This window comes from Aegilops tauschii, chromosome 7 (genome assembly GCF_002575655.3).
Source record: "Aegilops tauschii subsp. strangulata cultivar AL8/78 chromosome 7, Aet v6.0, whole genome shotgun sequence".
Taxonomy (NCBI): Eukaryota; Viridiplantae; Streptophyta; class Magnoliopsida; order Poales; family Poaceae; genus Aegilops; species Aegilops tauschii.
Window position 1 is genome coordinate 343,077,174 of NC_053041.3, and position 12,364 is coordinate 343,089,537.

Sequence of the window (12,364 nt, forward strand, 5' to 3'; positions counted from 1 at the left end):
ATGCTTTCATCCCAACTACACACCTCCTGTGTGGCCGTATTTTATTATTCTGAAAGTTTACCAGTCGTTGGCTTCAGCCCCCACGTAGAAGTTACGGGGGTGTTCATAATAACGTGTAAGCACTCTTGACCCAACGTCTTGGTCAGTAAAGGAGGTGACTTACGTAACGAACCAGGCAACCAGACTATACAGCTTCAGCACTTTCACTTAGCCATAGGAGTTTGATGGTGGGGCTAAGAACTAGCCCCCGGTGTGCATGCGGCTGTTCGAACTGGGATGCCTTAAGCGTGTGACCGAACTGAAGCCAGTCCTTTGTATAATACGGAAAAAATTGCAAGAGATTTGTATTAAGTCGCTGAATAGCCGACCAGCTCTCGCCGTACCATGACAGTCAGTTTTCGGCTTTCTCTATTGAGGTGTTTGACCGGACGAACCAGAAACACAATCGCAGTAGTTCTCCCTTTACTACCTTAGCCGAACAACCGGAACGTAAGGTGGTAACCATAGGAGCCGGGCAACCCAACTTTTGACCAAAGACATGATTAGGAGCCCATCCATATAATGCCATATTCGAGATGCCGAAGTATACTATAAAAGTGTTCAGACTTCTTTTTTTTGAAAAATATATGTGGCCGCATAGAGCCCCTGGCGATTTAAATCGTGCCGAGGTGTATATGACAATCTGACATAAAGAGGGAATACAGATTAGGAAATAAGCCAATACCAAACAGGGTTGGGCGGAACTGTTTCCATTATAGTCTAATTGATACGTCAAAATGTATTTTTACAGAGGATGCCATAAGCATCGAGGCTATTTTACATGCCAAGAATTTGAGAACAAGGGAAAGCTGTATACAGGTCCTAAAAAAGGATAAGGTGATCTTGAAGATCCTTTGGACACTCTGCCGCACGTCTGCGCCACTTTTCGCCTTGGTGTATGATCCTTTGAGAGGATCAACGATCGAGTATACATAAGGGGCCTGGAAAAGGGCCCTTGGTACCATCGAAAAAGTGATGTGGGTTGTAAAGAACCTGAAAAATAAAAATAAGAAGAAAAAAGAAAGAATATGAGGGTCCGGATAGGGTCGAGCCGTATTGTGGACTTTGTTTTTAGTGTGCCTCCGTCCTTGCCCATGGTATTTTTAGTGCGTAGTTATGTACACGCGGTACGTATGCCGCAATCAGGTTGGGGCTTTGACGGAGGCCGAATTGGTAATCTAGCTCTAGACGAGGCGGACTGTCATTCTGCAGGGTAGACCGGACTCGTTTGACAGTGTCCAGGGGGCTTGACTGCTGATGCAATATTCGGCTTGATGAGGCCACACTATACTTTAGCTGTGAGGGCCGCGGTATGCTCCTCCGTACGGAGGGAGCGCTCCATGTTTCCATTGACTGTTATAACGCCGCGTGGTCTGGGCATCTTGAGCTTTAGATAAGGGTAGTGCGGGGCTGCATTGAAACGGGCGAAAGCGGTTCATCCGAGCAGTGCATGATAGCCACTGCGGAAGGGGACAATGTCGAAGATCAAGTCTTCGCTTCGGAAATTATCCGGTGAGCCGAAAACAACTTCCAGCATTATTGACCCTGTGTAGCAGGCCTCTACGCCGGGTATCACTCCTTTAAAGGTGGTTTTCGTGGGCTTGATCCTTGACGGATCAATACCCATTTTGCACACAGTGTCCTGATAAAGCAGGTAAAGATTACTGCCGCCGTCCATAAGGACTCGCGTGACATGGAATCCGTCGATAATTGGGTCGAGGACCAGTGCTGCCGAACCTCCATGAAGGATACTGGTCGGATGGTCTCTACGATCAAAAGTGATCGGACAGGCTGACCATGGGTTAAATTTTGGGGCGAGTGGCTCTATGGCATAGACGTCCCTTAGAGCACGCTTGCGCTCCCTCTTGGGGATACGTGTAACATATATCATATTCACCATTTTTACCTCGGGGGGAAATTTCTTCTGTCCCCCTATGTTTGGTGGGCGAGGCTCTTCATCGTCGTCCTCGTTGGGTGGCCCTTTCCCCTTATGTTCGGTGTTTAGCTTACCGGCCTGTTTAAAGACCCAACAATTTCTGTTGGTATGATTGGCAGCCTTGTCAGGGGTGCCATGAATCTGGCAGGGCCGATCTAGTATTCTGTCCAAACTGGATGGACCAACTTTGTTTCCTTTGAATGGCTTCTTTCGCTGACCTGGTTTAGAGCCACTGAATCCGGCATTAACCGTCGTGTCTTCGGTATCTTCGTTGTTGCTTCGACGGTTGTGTTTGTTGCGTCATGGCTTGCCGTTGTCATCTCTAGCTTCGGAGATGCCAGGGTCGCTGGTGCTGTTGCTTCTACGACTAGCCAGCTATCTTCTCCCGCGCAAAAGAGGGTCATAAGTGCGGTGAGAGCTCCCACAGACTTTGGTTTTTCTTGGCCGAGGTGTCGGGCGAGCCACTCGTCATGGACGCTGTGTTTAAAGGCTACGAGGGCTTCGGCATCCGGACAATCAACAATTTGGTTCTTTTTAATTAAGAACCTGGGCCAGAGTTTTCGGGCTGACTCTCCGGGTTGCTGGACTATGTGCCTAAGATCATCGGCGTCTGGGGGGCGAACATAGGTACCTTGGAAGTTTCTCTAAAGGCATCTTCCAAATCTTCCTAGCTGCCAATAGAGTTTTCTGGAAGGCTGTTTAACAAGTGTTGTGCTGGTCCCTTGAGTTTTAGGGGGAGGTACTTGATGGCATGTAGATCATCACTGCGAGCCATGTGGATCTGGAGAAGAAAATCTTCGATCCATACTGCGGGATGTGTCGTTCCATCATATGATTCAATGTTCACGGGTTTAAACCCTTCTGGGAACTGGTGCTCCATTTACCTCATCGGTGAAGCATAAGGGGTGTGCAGTGCCTCCGTATCAGGCCACGTCACGACATAGTTCGGATGAAGTCCGTATGCGGTTTTCGGCCCGGGTGAGGTTGTGCCTGTTGCGCCAGGCCTGATGGTCGTCTTCTCGTGTTGGAGCGCGCCCCCTTGATCCATAGATTGATCTGGCTTGGACTGCTCTATTGTCCAGGTCCTGTCGTAGGTCGTAGGTGTATCCTGGAGCCGCTGCCTCTCTGCCTCTATGGCCAGGTGGTGCGGGTTGGTGTTCGGCCTGAGTGGCCGCTCTGTCCCGTCCACGCGGTGGCCGGTCTGGTTCATCAGCGTGGTCATGTCTTGACGGTATTGGCTCGAGGGCCTCAACATCAAATTGTGGTAGTAGCCGACGCTTCAGATAACTCTTTGCTGGGGGCTGAAGGCCATACTCTTCGGCGGCTAGGACCTGGGTCCATCTGTCGTTGAGTGTATCCTGTTCGGCTTGGTGTTGTTGCTGCTTCTTTTTTAGGCTTCTCGCAGTAGCGATTAGCTGGCGCTTAAAGCACTCCTGCTCAAGAGGTTCCTCTGGCATGATGAAGTCTTCGTCGCCGAGGCTCACATCATCCTCGGAGATTGGTAGATAGTTACTATCCTCCGAGTCCTCGTTCCCGACTGGATCGTCAGGGTTAACTTGCCCCTCCTCCCAATCATCCTGTTCGAACGTTGGCTCGTCGGGGGCTTCGGGGTCTTCGGCGTTCTCCGGAGTGTTATTGTCTCTGGTGTCGGTATTGCTGTCTTTTCCGTGACGCGATTTTGAGCGGCGCCGCTGACGTCGATGCTTTGGTGGTGCCTCGGCAGGCTTGTCCTCAACCGGATCCTTCCTGCCGTTGCCGTCAGCATCTTTGGGTGTGTCCACCATATACACGTCATATGTGGAGGTAGCCGTCCAACGTCCGGTAAACGGCGGGTCTTGGCCTTGTTCGTCTCCGGCATCGTCGTTCACGCCGTCGATGTCTTCGGAGGCGTAGTCCAACATGTCGGTTAAATCTTCGACAGCGGCTATGAAGTGGGTGGTGGGTGAGACGTAAAATTTCCCGCTTTGAGCCCCTAGTCCGGGCAGGGCATAATTCGGAGGTGATTCCTCTGTGATGGCGAGGGATCGCATTCTGTCCAGCGCCTCGTTTAAGAGCGAGGTTTGGACGAGGAAGCGAGAGTCCATGGAGCTAGGTAGGGCAGAAGCCTCCTGGTCGTGCTCACCTGTCGTAGACCTCGAGAGTTCGGAATTAGCGTCTATGGACGAGTCCGGCTTTCCGATGATAAGGGGAATCCAGTTTGACTCCGAGCTTGCCGATGACACAGTCCCCACTGGATCTCCGGTTGTAATCTCCCTAATTGCGGTGAGTCCGGTGGGCTCCAGGCTCCCCTCTTCGGACCAAGTGGTTTGCTTCGGATCTAAGGCCAGGGCGGTGGTCAGGGTCGTGATCCCTTCGAAGATCAAGTCTCCTCGGATATCAGCGACATAATTTAGTTTTCCAAAACTGATCTGCTGACCAGGGGCGTAGCCGTCAATCTGTTCAAGTTGGCCAATCAAGTTGAAACGTAGGGCGAAGCCGCCGAATACGAAAATTTGACCAGGGAGAAAAGTCTCCCCCCGAAACATCATCGTTGTAGACGATCGATCGAGCCATCAAACCTCCTGTCGACGGCATAGTGGAACTCTCAATGAAAGCACCAATGTCGGTGTCAAAACCGTCTGATCTCGGGTAGGGGGTCTCGAACTGTGCGTCTAAGGATCGAAGGTAACAGGAGACAGGGACACGATGTTTACCTAGGTTCGGGCCATCTTAATGGAGGTAATACCCTACTTCCTGCTTGATTGACTTTGATGAGTATAGGGGTTACAAGAGTTCATCTACCTCGAGACCGTAATTCTAAACCCTAGATGTCTAGCCTATATGATTTGTCTTAGCCTCTACGGAATAAACCCTTTGGTTTATATAGACACAAGAGGGGCCTAGGGTTGTACAGAGTCGGTTTACAGAGAAAGGAAACTACACATTCTGATAGAGGCAAAGGTGTCCCGTCTTTCGATGAGATGATGAATATCGCTTTGATGGAAGTCGACTTTGACGATCCGACTACGAACGTGCGAGGACATCGCGCCTTAGCAATCGCTAAACCAACTCCGAGAGGTTATCGACCACGCCGGAGCACGATCAACCTGACCACGAGGGTCTGTTTCCTGCGAGCAACGAAGAACAGGCAAGAAACTGAGATTGCAATCTGGATATTGCGAATATAAGATGAAAGCTTTATTGATCAAGGTGGGGTTCTGTGACGCCTTTGTCTGGTCGCTGAACACAAACGAAGTACGCGAAGTTGCAGCTATGGCGAACTTTTAATCTAAACAAAACCCAAAGTCTAAACGACGCCCTAAGGGCTGTATATATGGAGGAAGAGGGGGGGAATTTCGTGGCCCTTGAGGAAGGAGTCCGAAACCAACCCTATCTCTTGTTTCCCCACACATACGGACTCTAAAAACAGCCTATACATATGTATTTCGAAATTACATGGGCCTGGCCCAATAATAAGGTGACGCAGCACCTAGAATAGCCTCTGGACGAAAGTTATGAAGTAGCATCTTGTATATTTCGTCCAAGGCTTCATGCACGCATTATGGTGGCTTCAACGTCCTGAAATCATCACTTGTAACTCCGTTCTTGTTCCCCATGCGCATGCCATCATCTCCATGCTTGTTCTTGCTCCAATGTTCATCCTTCTCAAAGCTAGGCCCTTCATTTGTAAGCAAAACAAATGTATCCAATTTAGGCAGCATCATATTCTCATGAACATTAGAATCATTAGCAAGAAACGAAAGTACCTGGTAATTTAATTGGCGTGCGCGAGCTCTAGTAATTGGTCCAGTATGTATAGCAGCAGGGCCTGTGGGTGTAATAATTGTATTGATGTCCTCATCATCCTCCCCTTCTTGAAATGAAGTCGTCCTCGACGGAAGCTCATCTTCCTCACCCAAATAAGGCTTCAAATCTGCAATATTAAAAGTGGGACTAACCCCAAAATCTGCAGGCAGCTCAAGTTTATATGCATTATCATTTATTTTCTCTAACACCTTAAAAGGACCATCAGCACGTGGCATTAGCTTTGATTTGCGCAAATCAGGAAATCTATCCTTACGCAAATGTAACCAAACAAGATCTCCAGGTGCAAACACAACATGTTTTCTACCCTTATCTCCAGCAAGTTTATATTTAGCATTCATACGCTCAATGTTTTCCTTAGTTAACTCATGCATTTTTAAGATCAATTCAGCACGTTGTTTAGCATCAAAATTAACCTTCTCCGAAGATGGAAGAGGCAACAAATCAATAGGTGCACGAGGTAGGAAACCATACACAATTTCAAAAGGGCACATCTTAGTAGTAGAATGCAATGAACGATTATAAGCAAACTCAATATGAGGCAAGCAGTCTTCCCACATTTTCTTATTATTCTTCAAAACAGCCCTAAGCATAGTAGACAATGTTCTATTGACTACTTCAGTTTGTCCATCAGTTTGGGGGTGACAAGTAGTACTAAAAAGCAGTTTAGTCCCCAACTTAGCCCATAAACATCTCCAAAAGTGGCTAAGAAATTTAGTATCACGATCTGAAACAATAGTATTTGGCACACCATGCAAGCGAATAATTTCACGAAAGAACAAATCAGCAACATTAACAGCATCATCGCTTTTATGACATGGTATAAAGTGCGCCATTTTCGAGAATCTATCCACGACAACAAATATGCTATCCCTCCCCTTCTTTGTTCGAGGTAAACCTAAAACAAAGTCCATAGATATATCCTCCCAAGGAACACTAGGTACAGGAAAAGGCATATATAAACCATGAGGATTGAGTCGTGACTTAGCTTTTTGACATGTAGTGCAGCGAGCAACAAAACGCTCAACATCCCGTCTCATCTTTGACCAAAAGAAATGTGTAGCAAGTACGTCCTCCGTCTTCTTCACGCCAAAGTGTCCCATTAATCCTCCTCCATGCGCCTCCTGCAACAACAAAAGACGAAGAGAGCTAGCTGGAATGCATAGCTTGTTAGCACGGAACACAAATCCATCATTAACGACAAACTTGTTCCAGGTTCTTCCTTCTTTACAATTCTGCAATACATCTTTAAAATCAGCATCATGCACATATTGATCTTTGATGGTCTCCAAACCAAATATTTTGAAGTCAAGTTGTGAAAGCATAGTATAGCGACGAGACAATGCATCAGCAATAACATTTTCTTTACCCTTCTTGTGTTTAATGACATAAGGGAAAGTTTCAATGAATTCAACCCATTTAGCATGTCTACGATTCAATTTAGCTTGACTTTTAATATGTTTCAAAGATTCATGATCAGAATGTATAACAAATTCTTTGGGCCATAAATAATGTTGCCATGTTTCTAAAGTCCGAACAAGAGCATATAGTTCTTTATCATAAGTAGAATAATTCAGACTAGGCCCACTCAATTTTTCAGAAAAGTATGCAACAGGTTTGCCATCTTGTAATAACACACCTCCTAATCCAATGCCACTAGCATCACATTCAAGCTCAAAAGTCTTATTAAAATCAGGAAGTTGGAGTAAAGGAGCATGTGTCAACTTATCTTTCAATATCGTGAAGGCTTCTTCCTGTGCGGTACCCCAAACAAAAGGCACATCCTTCTTTGTAAGCTCGTTGAGAGGTGCAGCAATGGTGCTAAAATCTCTCACAAAACGCCTATAGAAACCAGCGAGTCCAAGAAAACTCCGCACTTGTGTGACCGTTTTGGGCTGCGGCCAACTCTCAATAGCTTCAATCTTGGCTTTATCAACTTCAATTCCCTGTGGAGTAACAACATAGCCAAGAAAAGATACTCGGTCGGTGCAAAAGGTGCACTTCCCAAGGTTACCAAACAAACGTGCATCACGTAGAGCAATAAAAACAGCACGTAAATGTTCCAAATGTTCTTCCAAAGATTTGCTATAAATCAGTATATCATCAAAATAGACCACCACAAATCGTCCAATGAAAGCACGTAAAACTTCGTTCATTAGTCTCATGAAAGTACTAGGTGCATTAGTTAACCCAAAAGGCATGACTAACCACTCATATAAACCAAACTTAGTTTTAAATGCAGTTTTCCATTCATCTCCCAATTTCATACGAATTTGATGGTATCCACTACGCAAATCAACTTTGGAGAATATTGTAGAGCCACTCAATTCATCAAGCATATCATCGAGCCTAGGAATAGGATGACGATAACGAATAGTAATATTATTAATGCCTCTACAATCAACACACATACGCGACGTACCATCCTTTTTCGGCACGAGTATAATAGGAACAGCACAAGGACTAAGAGATTCGCGTATATAACCTTTGTCGAGCAGCTCCTGTACTTGACGCATAATCTCCTTCGTCTCCTCTGGATTGGTACGGTATGGTGCACGGTTGGGTAGCGATGCACCGGGAATTAAGTCAATTTGATGCTCAATCCCTCGAATAGGTGGTAATCCCGGTGGCACGTCTTGTGGGAAGACGTCAGCGAACTCCTGCAAAATGTGAGTGACAGCAGGGGGCAAAGAGGAAGGCACGTCCTCGAATGAAAATAATGCCTCTTTGCACACAAAAGCATAGCAAACAGATTTGCTGAAATCTAGTTCATCAATATCAGATTTTGTGGCAAGTAAACATGCACTTTTCAATTTAATTTCAGAAACAACACTAGATGGTTTATTATTAGGTTTCATTTGTTGCTCAAATTCCTTTGCCACAATCTGATTTTCACTCTTAGTTTTCTCCTGTTTTGCTTTATTAGCTCTATTAATATCATCTTTCAAAATGGAATCAGGAGTCATAGGAAGCAAAGTAATATTTTTATCCTTATGAACAAGAGTATACTGATTGTTTCTACCATGGTGTACAGAATTTTTATCAAATTGCCATGGTCTACCTAGTAATAAGGAACATGCTTGCATGGGTACCACATCACAATCAACATAATCAGCATATGTAGAGATACTAAAATGCACACGAACAGTACGTGTTACCTTAACCTTGCCGCTGTTGTTGAACCATTGGATGTAGTAAGGATGTGGATGTGGTCTTGTGGTGAGAGATAGCTTCTCCACCATCTCCATGCTAGCCAAGTTGTTACAGCTCCCTCCATCTATGATGACGCGAACAGAACGTTCCTTCACAACTCCCTTTGTATGGAACAAATTATGCCTCTGATTTTGCTCTGCTTGTGTGACCTGCACACTCAAAACACGTTGAGCAACTAAACATTCATACCGGTCAGCGGCTTCAGGAGCCATGTATTGCGTCTCATTTTCAGAATCATCTCCACCATGTTCTTCACGTGTAATAAGAGCCAAAGTCTCCTCATCATAGTCACTAGCGGACTCATACCCACCATCCTCAGTAGCAATCATGACACGCTGAGATTTGCATTCTCTCGCAAAATGTCCTCTTCCCTTACAACGACGACAAATAATATCACTTGTGTGCCCTGTCGATGCCATGGAAGAAGAAGAGCTCTGCACAGGCCCGGCAGGTGTGCTCTTGGCAGAGAGTGGTGGTTGTGCCTGCTTTCTTGTATCACGGCTGGAGGTGGCACCTGATGGAGGTGATGGTGAAGTGGAAGTAGAAGATGCACGCGGTGTCCATGATGAAGGTCGACCTGCAGAAAAGTTAGTTCGCGCCAATGGCTGTCGATCCTGCACTTCACGTTCAGCTTTACAAGCAAGATGGAATAAACGAGTGATATTATTATAATCCTTATACTCTAGAATGGTCTGAATCTCTTTATTTAATCCACCCATAAAACGTGCAAGCATAGCTTCATTCTCCTCAACAATACCACATCTAATCATGCCAGTTTGTAATTCCTGATAATATTCTTCTACAGAATTTTTTCCTTGTCTTAAACGCTGCAATTTTTGAAGTAATTCACGTTGATAATATGGTGGAACCCAACGAGTACGCATAGCAGTTTTCAAAGCAGCCCAAGTAGCTGGAACAGGATATAATCTACAATGTTCAGACCACCAAACACATGCAAAGCTAGTGAAAGCACAAACAGCAGCAGGAACACGTCTCTCCTCAGGATATTGTAAACATGTAAATCGTTGTTCAGTTTCTAACTCCCAAGTAAGATATATATCAGGAACATATCTACCCTCAAATGGTGGAATATTCAATTTCAGTTTAGGGAGATGGTCATGATCTCGTACCTGAGGTGGTGGTGCCGGCCTACCGTTGCGAATATATACCTGAGGTCGACCTGCTGGTGGTGGTGCTGGTGGCTGCACGTAGTTCTGATTTTGATCAACCTCATCCTCATAATCGCCCGCATAATCGTCATCCTCCTCAGCCGCCGCAGGAGCAGGAGCCAAAGAAGCATCAACAGTAGGGACAGCAGCACCCGAATTTTGACCAATCTCAATTGGAACGCGCTGTGCCCGTCCCACTTGATTTGGAAGGCGGCGTTGGAGATGTGGTTGTTGTTGTTGTAGAGGTGCGACATGTGCAGCCGGTGGTGGTTGGGGAAGACGCTTTAGTAATTCAGTAAACTTGTTATCCAGCTTTGTCTCAAACGACTTCTCCACGGCATCTATCTTCTCCATAGCCTCTTCAAATCTGTTTAGCACATCTCCCACCTGGCCACTCATCATTTGCTGAAATTTATCATGCAACTCCTTGTTCGTCATGTTCGCCCAATCAGTCTCATCGGCTTGTGAACCTGCCATGGTTAGCAGTAATAGAAACACAAAAGAATATGATCCTGCAGACTACTAGAAGTGGTGGGATGGTGGTGTGTCACAAAACCTTCAAGCGAATCTCAAATTCTTACCAGTTCTTACCCAGCAGCAGGTGGTGATCGGCAACCGTTGTAGTCAAAAACTCTCAAAGCTTGGATATAGCGATTACCAGGGAGAGTCAAACGCACGATGTAGACTTAGGTGGAGCTGGGAAGGCTTATAATATGGTAGCAAAATGGTAAGCAATAATCAATTCAGAGATGCAAAGTTGAATAAACGCTCAACGACGGTACTGTGCTGGTCCTAGGCTAGACCGTGCTAGAGACGCGAGCCTAGAACACTAACAAAATCACGGCGCTGCACGTAAACAAGGGAAAAGCACACTCAGGAATTTTTTTTTTCGCTCTTTTTTTTTTTTGCGCTCTTTTTTTTTTTTTTGCGCTCCTCCTTTTTTTTTTTTTGCGAAAAAAATCACTATAATGGCGAGTGTCTCAAAACTCTTCCCAGGTCAAACTGACAGGATGGGCACAAAATTTTTTGACTATTTTTTTTCGGAAATCAGGGCAGCGACGACGAAAAAGTGCGACAAAAAATCACTATGATGGCGAGTGTCTCAAAACACTCCCCGGGACCTAAAAATAGGATAGGGAAAAAATATATGGCGGAGGGCAAGGAAACACGAAAATCACTATTTTTTTTTTCGAGACCTACTCAGGCAAGGAAACACGAAACGGAAAATATATGGATCTCTAAAACAAACCGACTATGAAAAGAACTCGGATTGGTGGTGGATATATGGCGGTAGTATATGGCAGCGGTGGTGGTATATGGATACGGATTCAAAGCGGTGGCGGATAAGCAATGGTGGTAGATGGCAAGGCGATGATGATGGTGCGGCGGCGGCGTGACAACTTATGACCAGAACTCGAAACTCTAAAAGACTAGACTCTAAGACCAGCAACTTGACACGATGATGCAACCGCAAATTCAACAAAGCAAAAACCCTAAAAAGATTATGCAAAGGCTCAGATTGGTTCGGATATGATGAACTAACCCTAAATTTTTTTTTGTGGCTTTTTCGTGGACTGTAGGTATGAAGAACAGACTCGATCTAACCTACGAAAAACTGTAAAATCTCACCGAGCAACCTGGAAATCTGATACCACTTGATAGAGGCAAAGGTGTCCCGTCTTTCGATGAGATGATGAATATCGCTTTGATGGAAGTCGACTTTGACGATCCGACTACGAACGTGCGAGGACGTCGCGCCTTAGCAATCGCTAAACCAACTCCGAGAGGTTATCGACCACGCCGGAGCACGATCAACCTGACCACGAGGGTCTGTTTCCTGCGAGCAACGAAGAACAGGCAAGAAACTGAGATTGCAATCTGGATATTGCGAATATAAGATGAAAGCTTTATTGATCAAGGTGGGGTTCTGTGACGCCTTTGTCTGGTCGCTGAACACAAACGAAGTACGCGAAGTTGCAGCTATGGCGAACTTTTAATCTAAACAAAACCCAAAGTCTAAACGACGCCCTAAGGGCTGTATATATGGAGGAAGAGGGGGGGAATTTCGTGGCCCTTGAGGAAGGAGTCCGAAACCAACCCTATCTCTTGTTTCCCCACACATACGGACTCTAAAAACAGCCTATACATATGTATTTCGAAATTACATGGGCCTGGCCCAATAATAAGGTGACGCAGCACCTAG